Genomic DNA, 10,810 nt, shown 5'->3' with positions numbered 1-10,810 from the left:
CAATATGTAATAGACAAGACCTACTCCTTGCTCAGTGAACTGGACTCGACACCCCCTATTCACCGCCCAAGAATATACCTGACTAGGAAGAATCTTCAAAGCTATGTATTGATATCTCTCTGTAAATGAGTCAAGTGGGTGTAAAGCAGCATAAACAGAGCAGTGAAAAGCAGCTAAACCCCATTATAAAAATCAATTACTTTTAAAATCCCGTGAAACAAAGACAGTGAAAGAGAGAGAAATTCTTACAAAATTCGTTCAGGGGCTGTGATGCCACCTGGATTGACCATCTCTAGACCCACAGCTGATTGAGACATAAGGGTGGACACTCTTGGGGCTGAGAGGTTTGGTGAGGTTGGGTGAGCAAACGCAGACCCTTTAAAGTAACACTGCGTGGTACCCATCCCATGGGTCCCAAATCTCCAGGTTCAAGGGCATCTTCCTACATCGAAAACATGCATGAGAAACCCAGAAGATGGTACACCGTGTGATCGGGAAAGGTTTCTAAAACGCACCTCATTTCTCATCTCCTTGTGCTCGGGTTCGCCATTCCAGCCGCGTTAGTAGCAATCTCCCTCCGTGGAGAATCAGCACCTTTAACCTCCTGTTCCGTACAGGTTGCAATTTGTCCTGAGGATGAACGGGAAGAGGGGGAACCAATGAGAGACTAGCTCTAGGTGTTGGGACAGGCACAGGTCACTCTATTTTCCCATCAGGAAGAAGAATTAACCACAGGCTCAGCCTGCCGCCCGGAACCAGAATAGGGCCTGAAGCAATCCTGCGCTTTTGCGGCCAGCTCCGAAGAAAGCGAGTTGAAAAATGGAGCTCAGGGGCACTGCAATTCACAAACCTGCAGAGTTAGAAATGATAACTCTCGTCCACAAATATATTGAGGGAAGGCAACGAAGAGGATTTGAAAGCAAGGCAGAATTGCAGGAAACAGATTTCAGGAGGTAGATTCGAATCGCCTTTAAAGCACAGGAAAGGCGGCAAAACCTCGACCATGATGCCCTTGGCCAAAAAGGGCGTATGCGTTTTTTCCTGAATATATTCAGGAAAAAACGCATACGCCCTTTTTGGCCAACCAAGCAACCTGGAAAGGCAAATCAGCGCTACAAAGAAGTCTCGCTTCCCATCGGTCAAAAGGGCCATGCTGAATAAAGTGTCAAAACCAGAAATGCAGGACAGGCCATGGAGAAACGGGAGCCTTGCTACGCTGATGGGCGGCATGTAAATTGCCAACAGCCACTCTGGAGAAGTGTACGGTGTGTCCTGAAACCTCTAAAAAACTCAGCTTAGAGAGCATAGGGCACTTCCACTCATGGGTGTATAAATTGGGAAAAGTAAAAATCAGCAAGACACAGGCACCCCAAAGTTTAGGGCTGCTCTGTTGACAAGAACCTCCACTTCGTTACACCTTAAATATCCCAGGAAAGAAAAAAAATGGATAAAGAAGTTGTGGTCCTTATGTACAATGGAATATCACTCAGCCAGGAAATCAACGTCATAAGGCTAGTAGCAGCATGATGAGTGGATTTAGGTACGACGATTCTAAGTGAAATAAGTCAACCAGAAAACGACACTTATCATAAGATATCACTTATAGAGGGAATGTAAAAACCGCTACACTTGAACTGAATTACAAAACAGAACAGAGACACACGTTTACAAAACACACTATGGCTTCTTAACGGGAAAGCTGAGGTCGGGTGAGGCAGAAAACAAGGGTTTCAAATTAGCTCAGATACCGTTCAATAAGCCCAATATGTAATAGACAAGACCTACTCCTTGCTCAGTGAACTGGACGCAAAAACCCCCTATTCACCGCCCAAGAATATATCTGACTAGGAAGAATCTTCAAAGCTATGTATTGATATCTCTCTGTAAGTGAGTCAAGTGGGTGTAAAGCAGCATAAAAACAGCAGTGAAAAGCAGCTAAACCCCATTATAAAAATCAATTACTTTTAAAAACCCGTGAAACAAAGACAGTGAAAGAGAGAGAAATTCTTACAATATTCGTTCAGGGGCTGTGATGCCACCTGGATTGACCATCTCTAGACCCACAGCTGATTGAGACATAAGGGTGGACACTCTTGTGGCTGAGAGGTTTGGTCAGGTTGGTTGAGGAAACGCAGGCCCTTTAAAGTAATACTGCGTGGTACCCATCCCATGGGTCCCAAATCTCCAAGTTCAAGGGCATCTTCCTATAACAAAAACATGCATGAGAAACCCAGAAGATGGTACACCGTGTGATCGGGAAAGGTTTCGAAAACGCACCTCATTTCTCATCTCCTTGTGCTCGGGTTGGCCATTACAGCCACTTTACTAGCAATCTCCCTCCTTCGAGAATCAGCACCTTCAACCTCCTGTTCCATACAGGTTGCAAATTGTCCTGAGGATGAACGGGAAGAGGGGGAACCAGTGAGAGACTAGCTCTAGGTGTTGGGACAGGCACAGGTCACTCTATTTTCCCATCAGGAAGAAGAATTAACCACAGGCTCAGCCTGCCGCCCGGAAGCAGAACAGGGCCTGAAGCAATCCTGTGCTTTTGCGGCCAGCTCCCAAAAAAACGAGTTGAAAAATCGAGCTCAGGGGCACTGCAATTCACAAACCTGCAGAGTTATAAATGATAACTCTCGTCCACAAATATATTGAGGGAAGGCAACGAGGAGGATTTGAAAGCAAGGCAGAATTGCAGGAAACAGATTTCAGGAGGTAGAGTCGAATCGCCTTTAAAGCACAGGAAAAGCGGCAAAACCTCGACCATGATGCCCTTGGCCAAAAAGGGCGTATGCGTTTTTTCCTGAATATATTCAGGAAAAAACGCATACGCCCTTTTTGGCCAACCAAGCAACCTGGAAAGGCAAATCAGCGCTACAAAGAAGTCTCGCTTCCCATCGGACAAAAGGGCCATGCTGAATAAAGTGTCAAAACCAGAAATGCAGGACAGGCCATGGAGAAACGGGAGCCTTACTACACTGATGGGCGGGATGTAAATTGCCAACAGCCACTCTGGAGAAGTGTACGGTGTGTCCTGAAACATCTAAAGAACTCAGCATAGAGAGCATAAGGCACTTCCACTCATGGGCGTATAAATTGGGAAAACTAAAAATCAGCAAGACACAGGCACCCCAAAGTTTAGGGCTGCTCTGTTGACAAGAACCTCCACTTCGTTACACCTTAAATATCCCAGGAAAGAGAAAAATGGATAAGGAAGTTGTGGTCCTTATGTACAATGGCATATCACTCAGCCATGAAATTAACGTCATAAGGCTAGTAGCAGCATGATGAGAGGATTTAGGTACGACGATTCTAAGTGAAATAAGTCACACAGAAAAAGACACTTATCATAAGATATCACTTAGAGAGGGAATGTAAAAACCGCTACACTTGAACTGAATTACAAAACAGAACAGCGTCACACGTTTACAAAACACACTATGGCTGCTTAACGGGAAAGGTGAGGTCGGGTGAGGGAGAAAACAAGGGTTTCAAATTAGCTCAGATACCGTTCCATAAACCCAATATGTAATAGACAAGACCTACTCCTTGCTCAGTGAACTGGACTCGACACCCCCTATTCACCGCCCAAGAATATACCTGACTAGGAAGAATCTTCAAAGCTATGTATTGATATCTCTCTGTAAATGAGTCAAGTGGGTGTAAAGCAGCATAAACAGAGCAGTGAAAAGCAGCTAAACCCCATTATAAAAATCAATTACTTTTAAAATCCCGTGAAACAAAGACAGTGAAAGAGAGAGAAATTCTTACAAAATTCGTTCAGGGGCTGTGATGCCACCTGGATTGACCATCTCTAGACCCACAGCTGATTGAGACATAAGGGTGGACACTCTTGGGGCTGAGAGGTTTGGTGAGGTTGGGTGAGCAAACGCAGACCCTTTAAAGTAACACTGCGTGGTACCCATCCCATGGGTCCCAAATCTCCAGGTTCAAGGGCATCTTCCTACATCGAAAACATGCATGAGAAACCCAGAAGATGGTACACCGTGTGATCGGGAAAGGTTTCTAAAACGCACCTCATTTCTCATCTCCTTGTGCTCGGGTTCGCCATTCCAGCCGCGTTAGTAGCAATCTCCCTCCGTGGAGAATCAGCACCTTTAACCTCCTGTTCCGTACAGGTTGCAATTTGTCCTGAGGATGAACGGGAAGAGGGGGAACCAGTGAGAGACTAGCTCTAGGTGTTGGGACAGGCACAGGTCACTCTATTTTCCCATCAGGAAGAAGAATTAACCACAGGCTCAGCCTGCCGCCCGGAACCAGAATAGGGCCTGAAGCAATCCTGCGCTTTTGCGGCCAGCTCCGAAGAAAGCGAGTTGAAAAATGGAGCTCAGGGGCACTGCAATTCACAAACCTGCAGAGTTAGAAATGATAACTCTCGTCCACAAATATATTGAGGGAAGGCAACGAAGAGGATTTGAAAGCAAGGCAGAATTGCAGGAAACAGATTTCAGGAGGTAGATTCGAATCGCCTTTAAAGCACAGGAAAGGCGGCAAAACCTCGACCATGATGCCCTTGGCCAAAAAGGGCGTATGCGTTTTTTCCTGAATATATTCAGGAAAAAACGCATACGCCCTTTTTGGCCAACCAAGCAACCTGGAAAGGCAAATCAGCGCTACAAAGAAGTCTCGCTTCCCATCGGTCAAAAGGGCCATGCTGAATAAAGTGTCAAAACCAGAAATGCAGGACAGGCCATGGAGAAACGGGAGCCTTGCTACGCTGATGGGCGGCATGTAAATTGCCAACAGCCACTCTGGAGAAGTGTACGGTGTGTCCTGAAACCTCTAAAAAACTCAGCTTAGAGAGCATAGGGCACTTCCACTCATGGGTGTATAAATTGGGAAAAGTAAAAATCAGCAAGACACAGGCACCCCAAAGTTTAGGGCTGCTCTGTTGACAAGAACCTCCACTTCGTTACACCTTAAATATCCCAGGAAAGAAAAAAAATGGATAAAGAAGTTGTGGTCCTTATGTACAATGGAATATCACTCAGCCAGGAAATCAACGTCATAAGGCTAGTAGCAGCATGATGAGTGGATTTAGGTACGACGATTCTAAGTGAAATAAGTCAACCAGAAAACGACACTTATCATAAGATATCACTTATAGAGGGAATGTAAAAACCGCTACACTTGAACTGAATTACAAAACAGAACAGAGACACACGTTTACAAAACACACTATGGCTTCTTAACGGGAAAGCTGAGGTCGGGTGAGGCAGAAAACAAGGGTTTCAAATTAGCTCAGATACCGTTCAATAAGCCCAATATGTAATAGACAAGACCTACTCCTTGCTCAGTGAACTGGACGCAAAAACCCCCTATTCACCGCCCAAGAATATATCTGACTAGGAAGAATCTTCAAAGCTATGTATTGATATCTCTCTGTAAGTGAGTCAAGTGGGTGTAAAGCAGCATAAAAACAGCAGTGAAAAGCAGCTAAACCCCATTATAAAAATCAATTACTTTTAAAAACCCGTGAAACAAAGACAGTGAAAGAGAGAGAAATTCTTACAATATTCGTTCAGGGGCTGTGATGCCACCTGGATTGACCATCTCTAGACCCACAGCTGATTGAGACATAAGGGTGGACACTCTTGTGGCTGAGAGGTTTGGTCAGGTTGGTTGAGGAAACGCAGGCCCTTTAAAGTAATACTGCGTGGTACCCATCCCATGGGTCCCAAATCTCCAAGTTCAAGGGCATCTTCCTATAACAAAAACATGCATGAGAAACCCAGAAGATGGTACACCGTGTGATCGGGAAAGGTTTCGAAAACGCACCTCATTTCTCATCTCCTTGTGCTCGGGTTGGCCATTACAGCCACTTTACTAGCAATCTCCCTCCTTCGAGAATCAGCACCTTCAACCTCCTGTTCCATACAGGTTGCAAATTGTCCTGAGGATGAACGGGAAGAGGGGGAACCAGTGAGAGACTAGCTCTAGGTGTTGGGACAGGCACAGGTCACTCTATTTTCCCATCAGGAAGAAGAATTAACCACAGGCTCAGCCTGCCGCCCGGAAGCAGAACAGGGCCTGAAGCAATCCTGTGCTTTTGCGGCCAGCTCCCAAAAAAACGAGTTGAAAAATCGAGCTCAGGGGCACTGCAATTCACAAACCTGCAGAGTTATAAATGATAACTCTCGTCCACAAATATATTGAGGGAAGGCAACGAGGAGGATTTGAAAGCAAGGCAGAATTGCAGGAAACAGATTTCAGGAGGTAGAGTCGAATCGCCTTTAAAGCACAGGAAAAGCGGCAAAACCTCGACCATGATGCCCTTGGCCAAAAAGGGCGTATGCGTTTTTTCCTGAATATATTCAGGAAAAAACGCATACGCCCTTTTTGGCCAACCAAGCAACCTGGAAAGGCAAATCAGCGCTACAAAGAAGTCTCGCTTCCCATCGGACAAAAGGGCCATGCTGAATAAAGTGTCAAAACCAGAAATGCAGGACAGGCCATGGAGAAACGGGAGCCTTACTACACTGATGGGCGGGATGTAAATTGCCAACAGCCACTCTGGAGAAGTGTACGGTGTGTCCTGAAACATCTAAAGAACTCAGCATAGAGAGCATAAGGCACTTCCACTCATGGGCGTATAAATTGGGAAAACTAAAAATCAGCAAGACACAGGCACCCCAAAGTTTAGGGCTGCTCTGTTGACAAGAACCTCCACTTCGTTACACCTTAAATATCCCAGGAAAGAGAAAAATGGATAAGGAAGTTGTGGTCCTTATGTACAATGGCATATCACTCAGCCATGAAATTAACGTCATAAGGCTAGTAGCAGCATGATGAGAGGATTTAGGTACGACGATTCTAAGTGAAATAAGTCACACAGAAAAAGACACTTATCATAAGATATCACTTAGAGAGGGAATGTAAAAACCGCTACACTTGAACTGAATTACAAAACAGAACAGCGTCACACGTTTACAAAACACACTATGGCTGCTTAACGGGAAAGGTGAGGTCGGGTGAGGGAGAAAACAAGGGTTTCAAATTAGCTCAGATACCGTTCCATAAACCCAATATGTAATAGACAAGACCTACTCCTTGCTCAGTGAACTGGACTCGACACCCCCTATTCACCGCCCAAGAATATACCTGACTAGGAAGAATCTTCAAAGCTATGTATTGATATCTCTCTGTAAATGAGTCAAGTGGGTGTAAAGCAGCATAAACAGAGCAGTGAAAAGCAGCTAAACCCCATTATAAAAATCAATTACTTTTAAAATCCCGTGAAACAAAGACAGTGAAAGAGAGAGAAATTCTTACAAAATTCGTTCAGGGGCTGTGATGCCACCTGGATTGACCATCTCTAGACCCACAGCTGATTGAGACATAAGGGTGGACACTCTTGGGGCTGAGAGGTTTGGTGAGGTTGGGTGAGCAAACGCAGACCCTTTAAAGTAACACTGCGTGGTACCCATCCCATGGGTCCCAAATCTCCAGGTTCAAGGGCATCTTCCTACATCGAAAACATGCATGAGAAACCCAGAAGATGGTACACCGTGTGATCGGGAAAGGTTTCTAAAACGCACCTCATTTCTCATCTCCTTGTGCTCGGGTTCGCCATTCCAGCCGCGTTAGTAGCAATCTCCCTCCGTGGAGAATCAGCACCTTTAACCTCCTGTTCCGTACAGGTTGCAATTTGTCCTGAGGATGAACGGGAAGAGGGGGAACCAGTGAGAGACTAGCTCTAGGTGTTGGGACAGGCACAGGTCACTCTATTTTCCCATCAGGAAGAAGAATTAACCACAGGCTCAGCCTGCCGCCCGGAACCAGAATAGGGCCTGAAGCAATCCTGCGCTTTTGCGGCCAGCTCCGAAGAAAGCGAGTTGAAAAATGGAGCTCAGGGGCACTGCAATTCACAAACCTGCAGAGTTAGAAATGATAACTCTCGTCCACAAATATATTGAGGGAAGGCAACGAAGAGGATTTGAAAGCAAGGCAGAATTGCAGGAAACAGATTTCAGGAGGTAGATTCGAATCGCCTTTAAAGCACAGGAAAGGCGGCAAAACCTCGACCATGATGCCCTTGGCCAAAAAGGGCGTATGCGTTTTTTCCTGAATATATTCAGGAAAAAACGCATACGCCCTTTTTGGCCAACCAAGCAACCTGGAAAGGCAAATCAGCGCTACAAAGAAGTCTCACTTCCCATCGGTCAAAAGGGCCATGCTGAATAAAGTGTCAAAACCAGAAATGCAGGACAGGCCATGGAGAAACGGGAGCCTTGCTACGCTGATGGGCGTGATGTAAATTGCCAACAGCCACTCTGGAGAAGTGTACGGTGTGTCCTGAAACCTCTAAAAAACTCAGCTTAGAGAGCATAGGGCACTTCCACTCATGGGTGTATAAATTGGGAAAAGTAAAAATCAGCAAGACACAGGCACCCCAAAGTTTAGGGCTGCTCTGTTGACAAGAACCTCCACTTCGTTACACCTTAAATATCCCAGGAAAGAAAAAAATGGATAAAGAAGTTGTGGTCCTTATGTACAATGGAATATCACTCAGCCAGGAAATCAACGTCATAAGGCTAGTAGCAGCATGATGAGTGGATTTAGGTACGACGATTCTAAGTGAAATAAGTCAACCAGAAAACGACACTTATCATAAGATATCACTTATAGAGGGAATGTAAAAACCGCTACACTTGAACTGAATTACAAAACAGAACAGAGACACACGTTTACAAAACACACTATGGCTGCTTAACGGGAAAGGTGAGGTCGGGTGAGGCAGAAAACAAGGGTTTCAAATTAGCTCAGATACCGTTCAATAAACCCAATATGTAATAGACAAGACCTACTCCTTGCTCAGTGAACTGGACGCAAAAACCCCCTATTCACCGCCCAAGAATATATCTGACTAGGAAGAATCTTCAAAGCTATGTATTGATATCTCTCTGTAAGTGAGTCAAGTGGGTGTAAAGCAGCATAAAAACAGCAGTGAAAAGCAGCTAAACCCCATTATAAAAATCAATTACTTTTAAAAACCCGTGAAACAAAGACAGTGAAAGAGAGAGAAATTCTTACAATATTCGTTCAGGGGCTGTGATGCCACCTGGATTGACCATCTCTAGACCCACAGCTGATTGAGACATAAGGGTGGACACTCTTGTGGCTGAGAGGTTTGGTCAGGTTGGTTGAGGAAACGCAGGCCCTTTAAAGTAATACTGCGTGGTACCCATCCCATGGGTCCCAAATCTCCAAGTTCAAGGGCATCTTCCTATAACAAAAACATGCATGAGAAACCCAGAAGATGGTACACCGTGTGATCGGGAAAGGTTTCGAAAACGCACCTCATTTCTCATCTCCTTGTGCTCGGGTTGGCCATTACAGCCGCTTTACTAGCAATCTCCCTCCTTCGAGAATCAGCACCTTCAACCTCCTGTTCCGTACAGGTTGCAAATTGTCCTGAGGATGAACGGGAAGAGGGGGAACCAGTGAGAGACTAGCTCTAGGTGTTGGGACAGGCACAGGTCACTCTATTTTCCCATCAGGAAGAAGAATTAACCACAGGCTCAGCCTGCCGCCCGGAAGCAGAACAGGGCCTGAAGCAATCCTGTGCTTTTGCGGCCAGCTCCCAAAAAAACGAGTTGAAAAATCGAGCTCAGGGGCACTGCAATTCACAAACCTGCAGAGTTAGAAATGATAACTCTCGTCCACAAATATATTGAGGGAAGGCAACGAGGAGGATTTGAAAGCAAGGCAGAATTGCAGGAAACAGATTTCAGGAGGTAGAGTCGAATCGCCTTTAAAGCACAGGAAAAGCGGCAAAACCTCGACCATGATGCCCTTGGCCAAAAAGGGCGTATGCGTTTTTTCCTGAATATATTCAGGAAAAAACGCATACGCCCTTTTTGGCCAACCAAGCAACCTGGAAAGGCAAATCAGCGCTACAAAGAAGTCTCGCTTCCCATCGGTCAAAAGGGCCATGCTGAATAAAGTGTCAAAACCAGAAATGCAGGACAGGCCATGGAGAAACGGGAGCCTTACTACGCTGATGGGCGGGATGTAAATTGCCAACAGCCACTCTGGAGAAGTGTACGGTGTGTCCTGAAACATCTAAAGAACTCAGCATAGAGAGCATAAGGCACTTCCACTCATGGGCGTATAAATTGGGAAAAGTAAAAATCAGCAAGACACAGGCACCCCAAAGTTTAGGGCTGCTCTGTTGACAAGAACCTCCACTTCGTTACACCTTAAATATCCCAGGAAAGAGAAAAATGGATAAGGAAGTTGTGGTCCTTATGTACAATGGCATATCACTCAGCCATGAAATTAACGTCATAAGGCTAGTAGCAGCATGATGAGAGGATTTAGGTACGACGATTCTAAGTGAAATAAGTCACACAGAAAAAGACACTTATCATAAGATATCACTTAGAGAGGGAATGTAAAAACCGCTACACTTGAACTGAATTACAAAACAGAACAGCGTCACACGTTTACAAAACACACTATGGCTGCTTAACGGGAAAGGTGAGGTCGGGTGAGGGAGAAAACAAGGGTTTCAAATTAGCTCAGATACCGTTCCATAAACCCAATATGTAATAGACAAGACCTACTCCTTGCTCAGTGAACTGGACTCGACACCCCCTATTCACCGCCCAAGAATATACCTGACTAGGAAGAATCTTCAAAGCTATGTATTGATATCTCTCTGTAAATGAGTCAAGTGGGTGTAAAGCAGCATAAACAGAGCAGTGAAAAGCAGCTAAACCCCATTATAAAAATCAATTACTTTTAAAATCCCGTGAAACAAAGACAGTGAAAGAGAGAGAAATTC

The sequence above is a fragment of the Balaenoptera borealis genome (assembly GCF_965194805.1).
Source record: "Balaenoptera borealis genome assembly, chromosome: 6".
Classification (NCBI taxonomy): Eukaryota; Metazoa; Chordata; class Mammalia; order Artiodactyla; family Balaenopteridae; genus Balaenoptera; species Balaenoptera borealis.
Note: the sequence above shows the minus strand (reverse complement) of the source record.